Source organism: Ctenopharyngodon idella, chromosome 15 (assembly GCF_019924925.1).
Source record: "Ctenopharyngodon idella isolate HZGC_01 chromosome 15, HZGC01, whole genome shotgun sequence".
In the NCBI taxonomy this organism is placed as follows: Eukaryota; Metazoa; Chordata; class Actinopteri; order Cypriniformes; family Xenocyprididae; genus Ctenopharyngodon; species Ctenopharyngodon idella.
In genome coordinates this window covers 2,846,581-2,866,477 of record NC_067234.1, presented here as the reverse complement: position 1 = coordinate 2,866,477, position 19,897 = coordinate 2,846,581, and the positions used below count along the sequence as shown (strand labels likewise).

Sequence of the window (19,897 nt, the reverse complement as noted above, 5' to 3'; positions counted from 1 at the left end):
AATTTAGTAGTAGGAAATTACTGGTCATCCAATTTTTTATATCAGCTATGCATTCCATTAATTTTGTGAATTGGTAAGTTTCGTCAGGGCGCGAAGAAATATAGAGCTGAGTATCATCAGCGTAACAGTGAAAACTAACGCCATGCTTCCTAATGATATCTCCCAAGGGTAGCATGTACAGAGTGAACAGCAACGGCCTTCTATCCTCCTCCCTTCGAGACTTCGGATCAGGAGAAACTCAATCTGCTCTGCCCAGTGAGGGCTTTAGATGCATATGTCCACAGAGCTGCCCTGTGGTGTAAAAAAGATCAATTGTTTGTGTGTTACGGGTCTCCTAAGAAAGGAGGCCCAGCATCTAAGCAGAGAATGAGCAAGTGGGTGGTCGAGGCTATCTCACTTGCTTATGAGGCGGCCGGACAGCCATCTCCATTAGCTGTCCGTGTCCACTCTACTAGGGGTACGGCGGCATCAAAGGCCTTAATGTCAGGAGTATCCATTAATGACACATGTGATTCAGCTGGATGGTCATCCCAGCATACATTTATTAGGTTTTATAACCTGGATATAGGCTCCACTCCGGGGTCGTCAGTTCTGTCTACAAGATAACAGACAGGTACTTGGTTCTACGGCGTAGTTGGGACAGTGTTCCCATAACGTCATATGACGTAGCGTCGACAGTTCCCATGAAAGGGAACGTCTCGGGTTACTTGTGTAACCCTGGTTCCCTGAATAGGGAACGAGACGCTACGCCGCGTTGCCGTATCCCTGGCATACCTGTGAGCGTCTTGCTTCAGCCATAATCCAGAAGCTAGCGTTCTTTGTTCTGGGTATGCTTTATAGTTTCCTGGTCCGTGACGTCACCCGCCTCTGACGTCTCGTCTCATCATTGGTTAGATACAAGAGTGCTTCACGACGCAATCACGCAGAAGGTTCCCATAACGTCATATGACGTAGCGTCTCGTTCCCTATTCAGGGAACCAGGGTTACACAAGTAACCCGAGACGTTTTGTAGGTATGAGGAAGATTCTCAAGGAAGAAACTTAATTAAAAACACCGCTGCATCATTGAGTTTGTGTCACCAGTGGAGACGCCAAACTTCACATATCTTTATTTAATGTCATGATGTTCCAGCTACTGCAGTTTGACTTTAAACAAAGCTAATCAAAATCTAATTTTTCTCTCTAAGTCATTTTATACTATTGACAATGGTCACTTATCTGTAAATTTGCAAAATCCTTTTGTCCCCCTAAACATTTTTTCAAATCTTTTGTCGTGTTCATAAGCTATTTTTATAAATCTGAAAAACAACAGAGTACCCTATTACTAAGTCATCCACTTACAGTAGACTAACAAACTATCATAAAAGTAGAGCTCATAAAAGTGCAGCTAAATCTGCAATCAGAATGATTTAGCATTACATAAGACAGCATGACGTATGCTGTGACTGAAATTTTAGTGATTGTCTGAATAAGAATATGGAACAGTGTTTGTCACATTCGAATGGAACCTTTTTAACAGGTTTCTCTCCAGTTTGTATCTGGATCTCTTTGGCATCTGACACAGGACATCACACAGGTTTCAGCACCATGGATTGTAATGAAGGGTCGGCAGAGTGGGGATCCATTTGCAGCTTTTATTAGAACAATCACCAAAGTAGACAGGGGCAAGGGCAAAGACATGAACAGGGACAGGCAATGGTCGAGGCAGGCGGCAGACAAACACAGTCCAGTACACAGGCAGAGATCAGGGCAGGCAGCAAAGAATCACAGAGAATAAACAATCCAACGGTAATGGAGAAACAGTCCACAAGAAAACGCTCAGTAATGATCACCAGGGCAAATCAAGACTTCGCGGTGTGTATGTGTGAGTGTGTGGCTTAAATAGTGTGAGTGTGATGAGGTGCAGGTGTGTGCGCAATCAGTCCCAGGAATGAGGGCCTATGGGAAACGTAGTCCGAATGGGAAACAGTCAGTATTCAGGTGATGGCTCCCTCCGGTGGTGCGGAGGAGGAGGCGAGGGAGCCACATTCGTGACAGAGCCCCCCCCCTGCGAGCGGCTCCAGACGCGAGGAAGCGGGCGCCGGGGTCTACCACGTGGTCGAGGGGCCGGTCTCTCCGGATGCGTCCGATGAAACTCGTCTATGAGTGAAGGGTCCAGGATATCATCCGCATTGACCCAAGATCGCTCCTCCGGGCCGTACCCCTCCCAGTCGACTAGGTACTGTAGTCTCCTCCCCCGGCGCCTGGAATCGAGCAGCTCTCGAACCTGATAGGCTTCCTCGCCTTCGATCATCAAGGGTGGGGGGTTGTGGGCTTCAGCTCCCTCCGGCTCTCCTCTCGGACCACCAGAGGGTTTCAGCAACGACACATGGAAAGTGGGAGAAACACGGTAGTTAGCGGGTAATTTTAAACGAAATGATACAGGGGTAATTTGTTTGAGAATTTGGAAAGGCCCTACAAACCTGGGACTGAGCTTTCTGCATGGAAGTCGTAGACGCAGGTCCCTAGTTGACAGCCAGACCCACTGTCCCACGGAGTACTCAGGATTGGGGCGACGATGTCGATTGGCCTGTGTCTCTTGCCTTCGAACAGCGCGTTGTAGATGATGATGGGCCAGGTCCCAGGTCTCCTCGCTTCGTTGCATCCACTCGGTTACCGATGGTAGGTTGGATGGTTCCCCGGTCCAGGGAAAGAGTGGCGGTTGAAAACCCAGGACGCATTGGAAGGGCGTGACACCCGTGGCAGGTTTCCGTAGGGAATTTTGAGCATACTCAGCCCACAACAGGTAGCGGCTCCACTCTGACTGATTTCGTTGACAGTATGTGCGTAAGAATCTGGTGAGTTCTTGGTTCATGCGTTCAGTTTGACCATTGGATTCAGGGTGGTACCCAGAGGTGAGGCTGATGTTGACGTTTAATTGTTTGAAGAAGGCTGTCCATACCCGGGATGTGAACTGTGGGCCCCTGTCAGACACAATGTCCTCCGGAAGACCGTAGAAGCGGAATACGTAGTTGCATAAGACCTCCGCTGTCTCAAACGCGGTGGGTAGCTTGGGAAGTGGTATGAGTCTGCATGCCTTGGAGAATCGGTCGACTACTGTGAGGATAGTGGTGTGGCCACGGGATTCCGGGAGGTCGGTGACAAAGTCAATGGCTATATGGGACCAAGGACGTTGAGGGATGGGCAGCGGCTGTAGTAGGCCTGCTGGGGCTTGGTGTGTAGTTTTGGAAGTTTGACAGTCTGTGCAATTGTTGATGAATTGGGTCGTGTCTGTTACCATGGTGTCCCACCAGAACCGGTTCTGTAGTAGATGTAGTGTGGCTGTGATGCCCGGATGGCCTGAACTGGGGAAATCGTGAACTTGGTGAAGCAATTTGTTGCGGAGCTGTACGGGTACAAAAGTGCGGTTTGGTGGGCAGACGGGTGGTGGTGTTGTTTGTTCGTTTGCCTGGGTGATTTCGGTCATGACGTCCCACTGAACTGGAGCGAGCAGCAGTTTGACAGGGATAATGTTCTCCTCGCTTTCTGTTCGTTCCACCCCCTCTGCTTGACGAGACAGCGCGTCTGCCTTGACGTTCTTTGAACCGGGTCTGTAGGTTACCGTGAACTGGAAACGAGTGAAGAACATGGCCCATCTAGCTTGACGGGGGTTCAGACGTTTGGCCGACCGGAGGTATTCCAGGTTCTTGTGATCCGTGAGTATGGTGAATGGGTGTTGTGCTCCCTCCAGCCAGTGGCGCCACTCCTCCAACGCCGCCTTCATTGCCAGAAGCTCCCGATTGCCTACATCATAGTTGCGCTCTGCTGCCGACAACTTTCTGGAGTAGAATGCACATGGGTACGTTTTTGCTGGATTACCTTGGCGCTGTGAGAGTATAGCCCCGATGCCTGTGCTGGAGGCGTCGACCTCGACTATGAAAGGGAGTTCTGGGTCTGGGTGGCGGAGAATGGGTGCGGAGGTGAATCGCTCCTTCAGCTCTTGGAAGGCGTGCACCGCCTCGTGGGACCAGGAGAGGCGTGTGGATTGTTGCTTAGTCATGGAAGTCAACGGTGCTGCAATGCCACTGAAGTTTCGGATGAATCGCCTGTAGAAGTTGGCGAACCCCAGGAATCGTTGTAGCTCTTTCAGTGTGCGTGGTTGAGGCCACTCGAGCACCGCCCTTACTTTGCTGTCATCCATCGCCACTCCCTCCTGACTGATGACATAGCCCAGGAATGATGTAGAGGTGCGATGAAACTCACATTTCTCCGCTTTGGCATATAGTCTGTGCTGAATGAGTCGCTGCAGTACGGCCCGGACATGCTGGATATGTTCCTCGAAGGTTTTGGAGTAGATGAGAATGTCGTCAATATAGACTATGACCCAGCGGTTGAGCATATCCCGAAAGACATCGTTGATGAATGATTGGAAGATGGAGGGACTGTTGGACAGTCCGAACGGCATAACGAGGGTCTCATAGTGGCCAGTGGCAGTGGAAAAGGCCGTCTTCCATTCATCACCTTCTCTGATACGAATCAGATTATATGCGCACCGGAGATCCAGCTTGGTAAAATACTGGGCTTGTCTTAGTTGTTCCAGGGCTGCGGGAACCAATGGCAGAGGGTAGCGGAATTTAACAGTAATGTCGTTCAATCCCCGATAGTCTATGCAGGGCCGAAGGCTGCCGTCCTTTTTGACGAAGAAGAAACCAGATGCTGCCGGGGATGTGGAAGGTCGGATAAAACCTTTGGCCAATTCTTCCTCGATGTATGCTTTCATAGCTGCGGACTCGGGCTGAGACAGGGGAAATATTCTGCCCTTGGGGGGCGTGGTACCAGGTAGCAGATCTATGGCGCAGTCACTGGAACGGTGAGGAGGTAATTCCGTGGACTTGTTTTTACTGAAAGCGACCGCCAGATCAGCATATTCCGCAGGTATGTCGGGCTCGTCAGTGTTAGACTCGTGAACTGAAACGGTCTGAACTGGTATGGGAGTGTTTCAGGCAGTGCTCGTGACAGGTGGCATCCCACTGAGCGATCTGGCCCTCCTTCCAGGAAATAAGCGGGTTGTGAGTTCTGAGCCACGGGAGACCAAGGATAACTGGGTTGTTGGGTGAGTGGATTACATAAAATCGGATGCGTTCATGATGAAGGACTCCCACTTGCATTGTGAGTTCGGTGGTGATGTGCGCCACTCTTCCTCCTCCGACAGGCCTCCCATCTAGCGCTTCCACTGTCAATGGAGAGTTACAGTCCGTTAATGTAATATTGTGTTCGCTGATGAATGTATCCGACATGAAGTTACCCGCTGCCCCAGAGTCCAGAAGTGCGTGCGTGGTGATGCATTGGTCGTTCACTGTTACTTGAATGGGTATTTTGAGGCAGTTAGAAGAATAGTCGGTAGAGAGTGGAGAACTCACCGCTTTTGGGTTGGATGGGTTGGGTCGAATGGGACAGTTGATCTTGATGTGACCAGCCTGACCGCAGTACAAGCATAAATGAAGTTGTCGTCTCCTTTCTCTCTCCTCTGGACGAAGCGGGGTGTACCCGAGCTGCATGGGTTCTGATGTGGGGTTGGTCAGAGTGGAGAGACGGACAGGGCGTCGTGACCGGAGGAGATTATCAATGTGAATGGTTAGTTCGATAAAGTCATTAAGCGATTTTCCCTCGTCGCGGCATGCGAGCTCGGCTTGAAGCTCCAGAGACAGCCCCTTGCGAAACAATAGTTTCAATGTGTCCTCAACCCAGTTTGTTTGAGCGGCGAGGGTTCGAAATTGAAGAGCGTATTCGGCAGCTGTGGTTTTACCTTGACACAGCGACAGCAACTGATCCCCTGCGCTTTTGCCTCCCTCCGGGTGGTCGAAGACCTCCTTGAAGCTTTGTAGGAAGGTCGAATAGGTGGGAAACACAGAACTATCCTCTCTCCATATAGCCGTGGCCCAATCCAGCGCTTTACCCGTCAACAGGGAACAGACAAAGGAAATCCGACTGGACTCGGTGGGGTAGAGAGTTGGCTGTTGGTTGACGAACAGGGAACATTGAAGAAGAAATCCCTTACATTTTGCGGGGTTCCCGTCAAACTTCTCTGGGAGTGCGAGGCGTGGATTTACAGCGGGAGCGGGAGCGGCAGCGAAGGCCCGGCTGGCGGGAATCACTGTCGGCGGCGTGGCGGCCTCGGCGGCGTCAAATCGAAGACTTTGCAGGGTTCTCACCAGCTCCTCGGTAAGGGAAGTCAATCGATTCAGTTGGTGTTGATGTACCGCGAGTTGGTTGGCCTGGGCGGACAGCTCGGTGGAGATCTGCATGATTGCTGCTGGATCGTTGTTTGGCGAAGTCTTCTGTAATGAAGGGTCGGCAGAGTGGGGATCCATTTGCAGCTTTTATTAGAACAATCACCAAAGTAGACAGGGGCAAGGGCAAAGACATGAACAGGGACAGGCAATGGTCGAGGCAGGCGGCAGACAAACACAGTCCAGTACACAGGCAGAGATCAGGGCAGGCAGCAAAGAATCACAGAGAATAAACAATCCAACGGTAACGGAGAAACAGTCTACAAGAAAACGCTCAGTAATGATCACCAGGGCAAATCAAGACTTCGCGGTGTGTATGTGTGAGTGTGTGGCTTAAATAGTGTGAGTGTGATGAGGTGCAGGTGTGTGCGCAATCAGTCCCAGGAATGAGGGCCTATAGGAAACGTAGTCCGAATGGGAAACAGTCAGTATTCAGGTGATGGCTCCCTCCGGTGGTGCGGAGGAGGAGGCGAGGGAGCCACATTCGTGACATGGATAGAGGAATAAACAGATTGCTCTGTATCATCTTGGCATGTCTGCAAAAGTGAATACCAAAGAAGATTTTCAACATGATCATGTGATCAGAAGGAATTTTTGTGGCTGTCTTTATCAATCTTCATGCCTGTATGTTTGGTGGTAAGAGAACATCATCTGCATTTCATTACCTTTGGCAAATAATTTGTCTTACAGGTGAGAACATCTGATAACCCAGACTTCTTTGTAAGTTTACTGTTGTTAAATATTGCAACATTGTCTGTCATTGTTCCTGTGAAAGTGGAACACTGTTTTAAGTGCCGAGGCAGAATATGCTTGGTCGCCTCCGTCTGCTTTTTAACTGCTGAGTAGTATTAGTTGTATTAGTTATTTGTTAAATGGGAGATTATATGGCATTTTCAATATGTGTGTATGTAGAAAATGTTCACTGTAAAGGTGAATGTTCCAATAGGTAAAATCAAAAATAGTAAGCATGAAATGTGTTTTTGAGTTTTATACATCAATGCTGTTACGGGTAGATATAAAAAAAAAAAAACCCTCTTTTTAATAAGCTACTATGAAAGATCTGATGCTGTGTATACTGATAATTCACAAATGTATTTATTGTTTTAAGAGAAACAATATATAAAAAGAACTGATAGCAACTGTTATACTGGAAAGTCGTTAGATCCTGTGATCTGCACTGTCATAATATCTTCTCTCCAATTCAGGGTTCAGTCTATTTAAAGATTGTTACTGACCTCTAGTGGCTCAGAGCAGGAGGCAAGAGTATGTGAGATTGAGTTCAGTGGCCTTCCCAGTGGCTGAAATGACCTAATATCTATGGAATGTTCAAACCGGTCACTGATCATAGACTGCATCTACAAGATCATGCAGTAAATGCTTTCATGATTTTGTAGTGAAACAAAACAATTTGTTGATGATGAGTAACAAGACACCATAGAAGAGACACCATTTGACTGTAAAAAAGTTTCAGTGTTATTGGACTAGCCTTCCTTCCAGAATCTCTAAGATATTTATAGGCTAAAGATACAGTATTTGTGAGGGGAATTTACTATGATGGTCCTGTAACGCATTGCAGGTATACATAAAATCTCCAATGTCACAATATTCAGAACTAATTCTGAATCATATATGGTGTCATATATCATGAATTGAACAGGCTGAAGACAATATTTTTATTTAATAAAAACATTATTATCAGTTATTTTCTTACTCATAGACCTACCTATTGTATTGTTTCTGCGGACATGGAATAAAATGTCTCACGAGTTGACATGATTCAAACTGGCTAAGACAGAAATGTAAACATTTGTTCACTATTTCCCACCATCTTTGCTGTCCTTGCTGGTGATATTTAAAAGTGTTGATAAATTATAAAATGATTTGATTTTTAATCCTTACTAGGAAAATGCAGATCAATTTGCTTTTTACAAAATGAAAATTGACAAAAAAACAACAACACATGAAATACGCCAGAATATGCCAGAATCACCGCCATCATTTCTAGACCAGATTCCTGGAGGCCCACCAACACTGCACATCTCCTTTGTCTGACACGCCCATTTTAGATCTTTGAGTCACTACTAATGAGCAGAATGTGCAGTGTCCGTGGGCCACCAGGAATGTGGCTGGGAACCACTGTTGTAGACAGTTGATGTGCCAATTCATCATAGGAGTTGCCCATGAGCAGAACAGGGCATCGTACAGGGCGTCTTGGAGGTGTCTGATATGACCACTTTCCTTCTGGAAACCAAGCCCAGCGTTATCCCATTCTGATAAAAGATGATTTCCAAGAGACCAAGGCTTTGACGCAGCCGTGGGTCACCCTGAGAGTGTATCGGCCCATGCGTCATACATGAGATGGGACATGGGCTTTCAACCAGTGCTGGAGTGGTCGCATGTGTAGCAGGCTCAGCGGACCTACATAGGAAGCTGCCGCCATAAGGCCCAGCAGCTTCTGAAACCTCTTAAGGGTAAGAAGAGACCCCATTTTGAAGAGGTTGCCATGCTCCTAATTTTCAGGGTGCGCTCTTGCGAGAGCGAAGCTTGCATTTGAGCTGAGTCGAATACTGGCCACAAGAATGAAATTAATTGGCTGGGGAGCAGCAAGCTCTTTCCAAAGTTAACCCTGAATCTTAGGCTCTCAAGATGGCAGAGGAGCAGTGATCTGTGGGCCCATAGCTCCTGTTCCGACTGGGCTATAAGCAGTCAATCATCGAGAAAGTTGAGCACGCAAATTCCCATCTGTCTCAGAGAGGAAAGGGCCGTGTCTACGCACTTCATAATAGTACACAGAGCTAGAGAGAGTCCAAACAGAAGGCTCTGAGGACATAAGAACTGTCGTCTGAGACCTAAGTGTGAATCACACCCATGAAGGGGGGTGGTCTGCGAGTGAATTGGAGGGAGTAGCTTTGTTCTATTATCACCAAAATCCAGCCCGACACTGGGGCTGGGGAGTGCCTCTTATGGCTGGAGTCGAGTGGCAAATGGTTTAAATAGGCTCCATCTCGTGCTGAAGCGGGAGAACTGCGCCTGTTACAGCATTGAGAGGAGGAGAAATGCTCTTTTCATGAGAATGTAAATATTTTTTAAGTTCGCTATAACAGCGAGAAGGGTTTTGGATGTGCTGACTGATGGGGCAGGCCCAGAACTGGCAACAAACACATCCTCTCCAGCACCCTGAGCTGAAGAGGGGACTGGAAGATGGGCACCCTTTGAGGGTGGTCCGGCCTCGGTAGGACTTAACCTCTTCCTGAGGCAACAGGAATGCTTCTCTTTATTCTCAGTGAGATTGAGCTATAAGTGGTTCTCCAGCACGGCCAGTGGCTTGGGCAGTGGCTTTGGTAGTGCGCAGGACCAAGTTCGCAGCTCTTTGAACATTGCAGGGTCAGGTCCAGACTCAGGTCCAGGGTCATGAAGAAGCTAGGCCTGATTAACTTAAAGCACCGCCATTGTAGGTAGTGAGGAGGCAGCCTTAAAGAAAGCGGTCCACAAGCGCAGTAAGGTGAACTTGCGCTCTTGCAGTGAAAGTGTCCGTCTTTGATGAACATGGCTTGGCAGCAAGCAACATGCTCAGAGGCAGGGGCGCAGAAAGTGGGAGTGCTGGGGGTGTTACAGCACCCCCTGTTTTCACAGGACAGTAAATGCAACGCAAATTTTTGTTCAGTTACGTTTATTCATTTTTTATCATTTAATAATTAGTTTGTAATAAACACTTTAAATGGGCTATAAAAATGTTGTTGTTTTTAAAGAGCAACTAAGATCAAATAAAAACACTTTACGGCTCAAGCATAGGCAGAGTTTCTAACAATGTGTTTTTGCAGCATTGAGCAATGTAGCCAATCACAGACATATCTGTTGATTTCTGGAACAATGAATGTTGTTGATACTTTAATAAGAAATAAAGTATCACCGTTTATGCTGGGCTAGGCGACACTTAAAAGTGGAGCATGGAAATCTCATGGATGTACTGAAAGAAAAAAAAAAACATTTTATACTTTTTTATTTGTTTACACGCTTAGGCTAATGTATTTTACATGTGCAGTCAAATGTCCTGGGGCCCATTTCAGAAAGGAGGCTAAGTGAAAACTCTGAGTATTTTAACCCTGAAATGAGAGAAACTCTGGGTTTTCCATTTCAGAATGGGAGGTATGTCAAACTCGAGAAAGCAGGTTAAGTAAAGCCTGTTTCTGAAAGAGAGATAACTTATACTCAGAGTCAGTCACCATGGTAACTTACTCTGTGAACCTAACCTGGTCGGGAGCAGGTTTTTTTCAGTAAATCCAGAGTTTCCTTCGGTCTCCTCCCCCTTTTTAAAGTGCAAGTGATGTTTAAATAGTTCATTCATTCATTCACAATGCAAAAATGCTTTTCGTACTGAGTATTTTTTGTCCTATTTCAAGTACAAATATCTAAAAATTCTTAAATCAAGATGGATTTTGCATATAAGAAAATGATATAAGATATTTAGTCTTGTTTCCTGGGGGGATCTAAATTAAGTGCATTTTACTTAAGTAAAATTATCAATATCTGCCAGTGTGGTAATAAAAATAATCTTAATGCAAACGGAAAACAAGATTATTCGGAGTGTCTATTACTAAGTGCAAATTTACAGTAGCTCCACCTACCAATGTCAGACCAGATTAAAATTGACGCACGTACTTATGGCTGCAGTGATGTAGGCAGTAGCGTGTTGGGTGTGGAGAATAAACTTACGATGCGATTGACTGGGTTCGAATCCGCCTTCTGCCGAGCTCGCTCTTTTCCCTTTTCCCATCACATATCATATCAGAAAAGCATTTATTTTCAATAAAAATGAAGAAAATGTTCTAAAAGTGGAACACTAAAAGTGTTCAGTACAGATGCTTTTCTGTTTGGTGAGAGCATTTATCCTTTTCTGGATAGCATGTATAATATCAAAGCGTTATGTTTGCTTTGGGTTCTAGTTTTTGCCCTACATGTATGTGAACTTTACTCCTAGTGCTGCCACAGGTTAGCACCTGTTTTCATAATTAGTAGGCTTGTGTTTAGCCTCTGTTTAAGAGCATGGTGACTATTTGTACTCCCCGTTTAGGGTTTGGTGTTTCACTGAGTGCATCATCTGATGGATTGCACACTCAGGTTGAGTGTTGGGAACCTCACGTTCAGTTTGGTTCTGTTAGCTCCCTTTGGTTTGATTACTGCCACAGCAGCTATATTGCATATACTGTAGGAGTTGTAGGCTCTATCAGTTTGAGCCTTCATCTAGTATGGTAGCTTGTGTTTTACAAGCATTGCTGGTAGATGTTCATGAGTTTTGTTCACTTAATTTAGCACTGCCACAGGATTTTGCCTGTGTCTGTTTGAGGAAGTAGGCCTTTTTAGGCCCCCTTCAGACCATGGTAGCATGTTGTTGTGCCTTTTGTAATTGTAGTTGGTACATTGCCTGTTGGAATGTGTAGACTTAGCTCAGGTTGTGTTAAGCTAGTTACCCACAACTGTTGGTTGGGTTTAGAGCTGGTCCCCTATGAGCTTGGTCCCCTTTATAACTACTAGCTGGCGTCACATGTTGTTGGAGTTGTAGGCCCCGTTAAGGCCTCCTTTCAAATAACATGTTGGCACAGTTCTGTGCTGGTTTGTTTCTCCGCCATTGGCCATGCCCGTCTCTGCTAAGATAGGAGTAGGCCCTCTTTGAGGCCTCTCTCAGAGTATTGTGGCGGAGTGTGTACTCCTCTTGTTTAAGAGTAAAAGGTGCTTTACTGAGTGCATGGCCTGATGGCTTGTGTGGAGATAATGGCCACTAGCCAATGCCACGTGTCTTAAGTTGTAGGCCTTCTGGGCCTCCTGTGAGAACATGTTGGCGTATGTTTGTGTACTCCTCTCACTTTGAGAGTAAAAAGTGTTTTTACTGAGTACATTGCTGAGTGGCTGGCCTCTCAGGGTGAGTTTATTTAGTAAACCTTATGGTGGTTCGGTTTTCTACATTTGCTCCCTTGAGCTTGGTAGCACTTCCACGAGCTGATGCCACGTGTTGACCTATCTTGAGGTCTCCTTAGGACGCAATGACATATGTTGTACTCCTCTTGCTTAGAGAGTAAAAGGTTTTTTACTGAGTACATAGCTTGTTGGTTTGTTTCAGTTTCTTTAGCTCTAGTCGAGCTAAATAGCTACCTCATAAGTAAGTTGGTTCTATTTTGCTCCTAGAACTTTAGTGGCCACTAGCTAACGCCACGTGCCTACAAGTAGTAGGCCCTCTGGGCCTCCTTTGAGAGCATGTTGATGTATGTAATGTGTACTCCTCTCGCTTAAAGAGTAAAAGGTGTTTTACTGAGTACACTGCTGGATGGCTGTTGGCCCAGGTTGAGTTGATTTAGTAACCTCTCTGTAGTTCGGTTGTTGTCCTCCCTGGAGCTTGAAACACTGCCACGAGCTGACGCCACGTGTCTGTCTGAAGTTGTAGGCCCATTTTTTGGGCCTCCTTTAGATCATGATGGCATATGTTGTACTCCTCTTGCTTCTAAGAGTAAAAGGTGCTTTTACTGAGTACACTGCTTGTTGGATTGTGTTAGGTAGACTGTCGTGTGGGCACTTTACAGTCTTATCTGCTGTTACTTTCATGTGGTAGATTCTTGCTCTCAGCAAGATAGGTGATCAAGATGTGTGGCCTTGACAGGCCTCCTTTGGATTTTCCCACTTCCACTTCTGGGGCTGTAACTTTAGCAGCATATCATGTATTGTTTTCAACTCTGTGTAGAACTATGGTCATGTTGTAGGCCCCTTCCTAGCCTCCATGATTGTGTGCCTACAGTATGGTCTATCTGTTAGGTCGAGCTTTGTACTCCCCTGTATGGGTTGTCCTTTATAGTGCTTAGCTCCCTAAGCTGGTCATTGGTTGAAGGCTTCTATGAGGCCTCCCGTTTTAAGACCAGCCCCCAGGCTGGTTTGTGCTCCCCTTTATCAGGGTTTCTTTAGCGCACAGCCTCCTCAGTGCAAATAATCAGGCGCTGAGTAGATCCTATGATTGAGCAGAGTTTACTCCCCTCAATAAGAGGGTAAAAAGCACTCAACTGAGTTCTGCTCTCCGGGATGCCCATCTCTACGCTTGGGTTTGAGTTGCTTACTGCCTTTTTGCAGTCGCTCTTACTCGCTGTCTTCTCTGAAGAATGCATTGTTGAGGCTCTGTATACAGACAGGTTGCTGGCCAGAGACTAGGTTTTTGTCAGACCAGGTCGGCCTCCCTGGTGGCATTTGGGGTGACCTATGTCCCCCTTCTAGTGGCTGGCTGGGGTTCCTTTCGGATCCCTGGCCACATTCCCTTAAAGGGACCTTCTTTTTTGGAAGATTTGGTCCCAGAAGCCCTGGAGCAGCCTTGGTAGGCTTTCTGCAGAAGGCCTCTTTGAGGTGTAGCTTGAGCTGTTGGCCGTAGGGAATGCTGTCACTAACAGCCTTTGTGTGACCTGAGGGTAAGTTGCTCTGGCGTTTCTTTCGAAACTGCTTTTACGTTTGTCTAGCCATTGTGTCATACACTCCCCTCAAGCATGGCGGCGTGGGTATATCGTTCCCCATAGCGTTTCAAACGCAGAGTAGAGTTCCCTTTCGAAAGGGAACGTCTCAGGTTACGTATGTAACCATGGTTCCCTGAGAACAGGAAACGAGACTCTGCGTTTTCTTGCCATGCTCTGGGGCTGCCTGCTGAACAGTCACTCAGACGATAAGATACTGACTGATTCTCTAGGCGCTCCTTATATACTTCCGGGTTGCGCTATGATGATGTCATAGGCTGTCGCTGGCCAATAGGATTGGAGATATTTGATTCTTGGCTTTCAGACATCGGTTCACATGTGATGTTCCCCCATAGCATTTCAAACGCAGAGTCTTGTTCCCTGTTCCCAGGGAACCATGGTTACATACATAACCTGAGACCGTTTGTTTGTGGGTGTGTGCATGTGCTTGCGTGTTTGTCACTTGTATGGATGCAAGTAGGCCACAGAAGAAGACTCTTGGGGAGCTTGAAGAGAAATGATTTGAGTGAGTACCTGAGGTAAGACTTTAGGAACAGGCAACGTTCTGCAGCTGGTGTCTTGTCTGAATGTTCCAAAACACGGCGAGTAATTCCTTTTGGTTCATTCCCTCAGTTGACTGTACCAACCCGAAACAGCATGCGCTGTATTAGTTCCACACAGGTGACTTGACTCACTCAGCTTACTTGAAATGTTCACGGTCACCTCCATGGAAATCGTTATCGAATTAGTAAATCGTGCGCACAATTTAATTTTTTTTCTTGCATGTCATGTGCGGGGCTCCGTAGTAGGGAAACATGCAAGTTATGTTTTCAGACGAGGTGCACAATTGCATAGGATCAAAACGGCAAAACGGTCATTGGATCCCTGTGGAGTTTTGTGGTGCTGAGTGGGTGTGGAGTGGAAAATGGAAGTGCTTGGCAGTAGGGGTTGACTTAAACGTTGCGCAATTTGCTGTTGTCCAGGTTGCGCACTTGGAGTAGGGTTGTCTGGAGGAGGATCAATATCCACCAAAGTGGATGGAGAGGGTGGTTTTGTACTAATCAATGAGTACAAAACACAATTTCCACACAACAAAGGTTTGGTGCAATAAACACAATAAACAAATCAACAACCTTTATTGTAGTTCGTGTTATGTACTGTACTCATTGATTAATAGTCCATGATTTCAAAAGTCCATTTCTCAACAAAATGTCAATGTAAAATAGAACCAGAAATATCACATTTAGTAACACTCATAAGCAGTCACATTCAAAAGTCACATTCAAAAGTTATCAAATACAAAAAAAAAAAAAAAAAGCACTCGCTCTGAGCATGACTTTGCGCAGACGTAGGATAACAGCCGACCTGAGACGTTCCAACACTCAAGTCTATCAGCCAGGACAGAAGGTCTGGCTGTCAACCCGGGACATCAGAATGCGTCTGCCCTGCAAGAAGCTCAGTCCCAGATTCATTGGTCCCTTCACCATCTCGAAGCAGATCAACCCAGTCACCTATCAGCTCAAGTTACCTTCACAATACAGAATTCACCCTACCTTCCATGTTTCACTTCTCAAACCTCACCACCCTTCTGTTTCTGTCTCCACAGAGCCTGGCGTAGCAGCTGAACCCCCCCTTCCTCTTATCCTGGAGGATGGAGCCGCGTATCAGGTCAATGAGATATTGGACTCCCGGCGCCATGGTGGTCTACTGGAATATCTGGTGGACTGGGAAGGCTACGGTCCTGAGGAGCACTCATGGGTACCCAGAAACGACATCCTTGATCCTACTCTACTCGGCACTTTCCATGCTTCTCATCCTGATCGACATGCTCCCTGTGGAAGAGGACAACCACCACGACGTCGGGCGACCAGCCGACCCCTCAGGAGTGGGCCGTGGAGGGGGGGTACTGTCACAGACCCGCCAGGCTCCACCATCATCCAATCACAAAGCACTCCCTCACCAGAGTTCTGATCACACGCACCTGTCACTAATCAGAACTCCATCATCACCGCTACTTAACTCTCAGGGGTCGGCTGGTCGCGCCGGCGATACCACCGTGCTTTTTTTCTTATCAGTATGAAAGAGACTCAAAATACTTTGTCAATGTTGCACATACAATTAAGAGTTATACACCATTTTAATCTGTGAAATATCTTCTTTTATTTGTGTACAACTCAGAGTAAAAACAAAATGTTGTGCTTTTTGTAAAATAAAGAAAACTAACATGATGCGTGATCTGTTGTCTCCCTCTGAACGAAGTCCAATCTGATAGTTCTCAGAAAATGAACTGTAACTTAGTAAATACTAATCACACAAAAATTTGACTTATGTCTAAAGAAACGTTGAAATGTCAGGTTTTAAAGCGTGTAAGTCAAATTAAAACAAAAATTCTCTGTTTATGTAATCTGAATGAAAAGAGACATGTCAGATGCCCGTGATTCAGCTCATTATCCACTAATGCGGCCATGCCCACGGAGCGAGCACTATTCAGATGCAAATTCTGAGGCAATACATGTATACATCGTCGCAATTGTGTATTTATTATCTTGAAAAGTGTTTATCTGCATGTTATAGCGATCTCTGGAAGCCTCTGTTAGTTCCTGGAATGTCACATGATATGTCTCTTCTGTTACTGAGATATTTGTGGACTAAAGGTGCACAGAGCGCCCTCCGGCTGCAAGTATGAATTGAAAACACAGTATCCAGCGCTCACAGTGATGACAATAAATATTTAATAAATATTACTCCTCTGTATAGAAAATTGACATAAACATATGAGAATCCATCAATATTTCTCCAAATGTGCATGCTTTTAAGCATATTAAGAAATTCAATATAAGATTTTAAGAGTCAAAATGTGAAGCTTGAGTCTTAGATCTTTTTAATGATGTATAGTTTGTCAACGGCACATTAACATTTAGTCTATATAATATAACAAATATATTAGCCTATATGACATGCCATAGAGGTAGGAATGTTCAGACGCTTTGCATCACAGAAATACATTATATTTTAAAGTATATTAAAATAGAAAACCATTATTTGGTTAGAGACTTAAGACTTCTTTTAAAAAAATGTGTCCAATCTTTTGACTGGTACTGTAATTTAACATAGGCCTATACAAAATTTTCTTCACATGATGTGCAATAATACGTGCATGCATGAGATCACAAAAATCATATTTTTTTTGTCAAGAGTGGACATTAATCCTCTTATCAGCATGATCACAGAGGGTTTTTTCACAGCCTACCTGACTGAAAGAGCTCATTATGTGGCTCATTATGCGAATCTTTTGTCTTCTCAGGTGTGAATCACTGCATTATTCATGAAGATTTACGCCTCCATGCATACTGTGTTTCGTGACAAAAATTGTCTTAGAAAATTTAAATCTCTCTATTGTTTTATATGAACGAGTAGGCAGGATAATTTTTTACATCATTTTAAAGCAAAAACTCTAGTCTACAACCTCCAATACCCAGAAGTCCTGTGAACACAGATTTAATTTTTTTTTTTTTTTTTTGGCCTTATTTCAGTGACTTAAGTTTTTTGTTTTTTCAATAACCATGCATAAACGTTATTCCTTCAAAAACATGAACATGTACATACATGTTCCTCACATATTATTGTAGCCTAGTTCGTGCTGAATACAGTGTAATGAAAAATTTGTCATTAATATGTTTATGAACAACTGAAAAAGCACAAATGTCAGTGCATGTCAAAACTTCTCCAGGGCCCCAAAAATCCTCAGACCCCAGAGTGTTAAGCTCACCACTCACCTCAGTTTGTTGTCCGGTCTCGTTTGCACAAGGACTCTTTATGCTTCCCTCGAAAACTCCTTTGATACTTACCGTCTCCACTCCAGCGTGTTACCCTATTCCTCCTGTGGCTTCATCTGTGTGTGAGTCTTCCGATCATCGTCATTCCTCCATTCTGCTCTCCAGTCTGCTACCATCCACGGTCCTCATTCCTGCAAAGCAAAGGACTGTATCAGTCTTCCCATTATCACCATTCAAAGTCTACATCTGCTGTTTACTTACCTGCAACGCAGACAGTTTCTCATGGTACGAGTCTGTGGGGCAGTCTGTGCCCTCATCTATTCACTGTCATTCTACACATGCTTTGGCAACATCTTGGGCAGCATTCAGAGGGGTATCGCTTTTCTGAAATTTGTTCTGCAGCAACTTGGGGTTCAGCCTGCACATTTTCACGTTTCTACAAATTGAGTATGACTCCCTTGCCGGCAGTGTGTGCTGCGGTGCTTTCTGCCTGCCCGGATATTTCGCATGGAGATTCCTTGTGACTGCGTAGATATTCGTCTTTCACTAGTGCTTTCAGCACTGCCTCTGGCGGTCTGTAGCAAAAGGAAATAGAACGCTGGTTACGAACGTAACTGTGTGTCTACGACTAAGTGGAAGACCGCCAGAGTCTCTGGTCACTCGGTATCACGAGAATGATCTAGAGATTGAATTGACATGATAAGGGGCTGTTATAGCTGTAGACATGTCATGAGTCACGAGATGACAACTTTGTAATTCGATTCTTGGTCAAGCGCGCGCATGAGGGATTTTTACTAGTGCTTTCAGCACTGCCTTTGGCACTTTTCCACTTAGTCATAGATCCACAGTTATGTTCATAACCAGCGTTGAGACAGAAAGTAAATGTTTATTGTGATAAAAGTCTTTATTGTGTAGAATATCAGAATGGCCTGTGATTGGAGAGAGTCAGCTGAAAGAGTGAACCTGAAGGCATGTGTGTTATTTGTCTGTCCTCTGTGAGCAGACGTGGTCCCCGAAGAGCCTGGTGTTGGAGGTTCATTTGTGGTGCGGGGTGAAATCCGCTACAAATACCACCAGGAGCTTGTCTCCTCCTCCTCCGTCAAGGCGACTACTCCCTCAAGGATCACAGGAATTTCTGGACTTTGATCATCAAATGAACTATCCAGATAAGTCTCGCATTGGTGGCCATGGGCTTCACTGGCCAGCACCATCCTGGCATCCAGTGTGGCAGATCCACCACTAATGTCAGTGTGATCAGCCGGCATTCCAGAACAGAACATGGTTGTATCTGTTTCTGCCTCACAAGCTGTCAACTGCACGGAATCTGTTTCTGTCTCTTTTGCAACCTTTGCAGGCTGGAGACTCAGGACTGCATATCTGTTACCATCTCTCTAGATCTGAGTCTCAGAACTTTGTTGATCTGTTTCTGTCTCTCCCCTTACAAAACTGAGATTCAGAACTTGAATGTATTTGTCAGTGACTCACCACACAGGGGACTCAGATCAGGTACATTGAAAGGATATATTTATCCCTTTTCGATGAGGAGGAGATTGCAGTTTGGTGCTTCTCCATTCTAGTGCTGTGATTAGCTGTTGGCATCAGAGGCAACACACACAGGGTGGTACACCCTTCTGTCCCCTGTGGAACTCATTTGTATAATCTAAAGCACACAGTGTCTTTAAAATTTTACCAATGCATTTCTCACTTTCCAATTCACCACCAGAATAGTCCAAACATGATGGGAAAAGGCTGAACTGTCATGCATTCATTCATTTGTACATTAACAGCTGAATTTGTGTAAGATGTTGCACTACAAATAGCTGTCACTAAGAATGCTTATTTCTCTGAATAAGTATAAAATGGATGTGTGTAGTTTTAAGGTTAACATAGTTATGAATGGATTGGATGGATCATTGTGGTCTCCCTTTGTTTCAACCACTGCTCTTACATCCAAAAGTCCTAAAGAATTTTATGGCGGTTGGCTTAAACCATAGGGGTTAGTCTCAAGTTGGGTACCGGGCAGAAACTGCTTGTGAACCAATAAGAAGTTCTGTGCTTCCCACGCTTGAGGTGTCTGTTTGTTTTCCAAGCATCCTTATCTGACATTTGTGCTAGTCTACCAAGATCCAATTGAAATGTAGCAAATCTTTGTCCACTGTTGCAGTAAGAGAGGGGCCCTGCCATAAAACTGGGCCCTGGAATGTGCTGTTCCCTACACAGCCATCAGTGGTACGTCATTATAATGATGGGAGTACCAACATTATCAGTGTGTTTACTATATAAATATCAAAATCTATTTGGGCAAAGAGGACACTTACTCATGAGAGAAATCTGTTTCTGTAAATAACATAAAACATAAAATTGTAAAATTTCTC

At 45.3% G+C, this 19,897-nt stretch overlaps 1 long non-coding RNA gene across 1 annotated transcript in view; it reads left to right on the top strand.

The window, feature by feature from the left end:
• LOC127495445 (uncharacterized) overlaps positions 1-15,870 on the top strand; it is a 69,933-nt gene extending 54,063 nt beyond the window's left edge. The window contains exon 8 of the long non-coding RNA XR_007925126.1: positions 15,353-15,870. This is a non-coding gene — a long non-coding RNA (uncharacterized LOC127495445). The remainder of the gene's footprint in view (positions 1-15,352) is intronic.
• Positions 15,871-19,897: the final 4,027 nt, after the last annotated feature.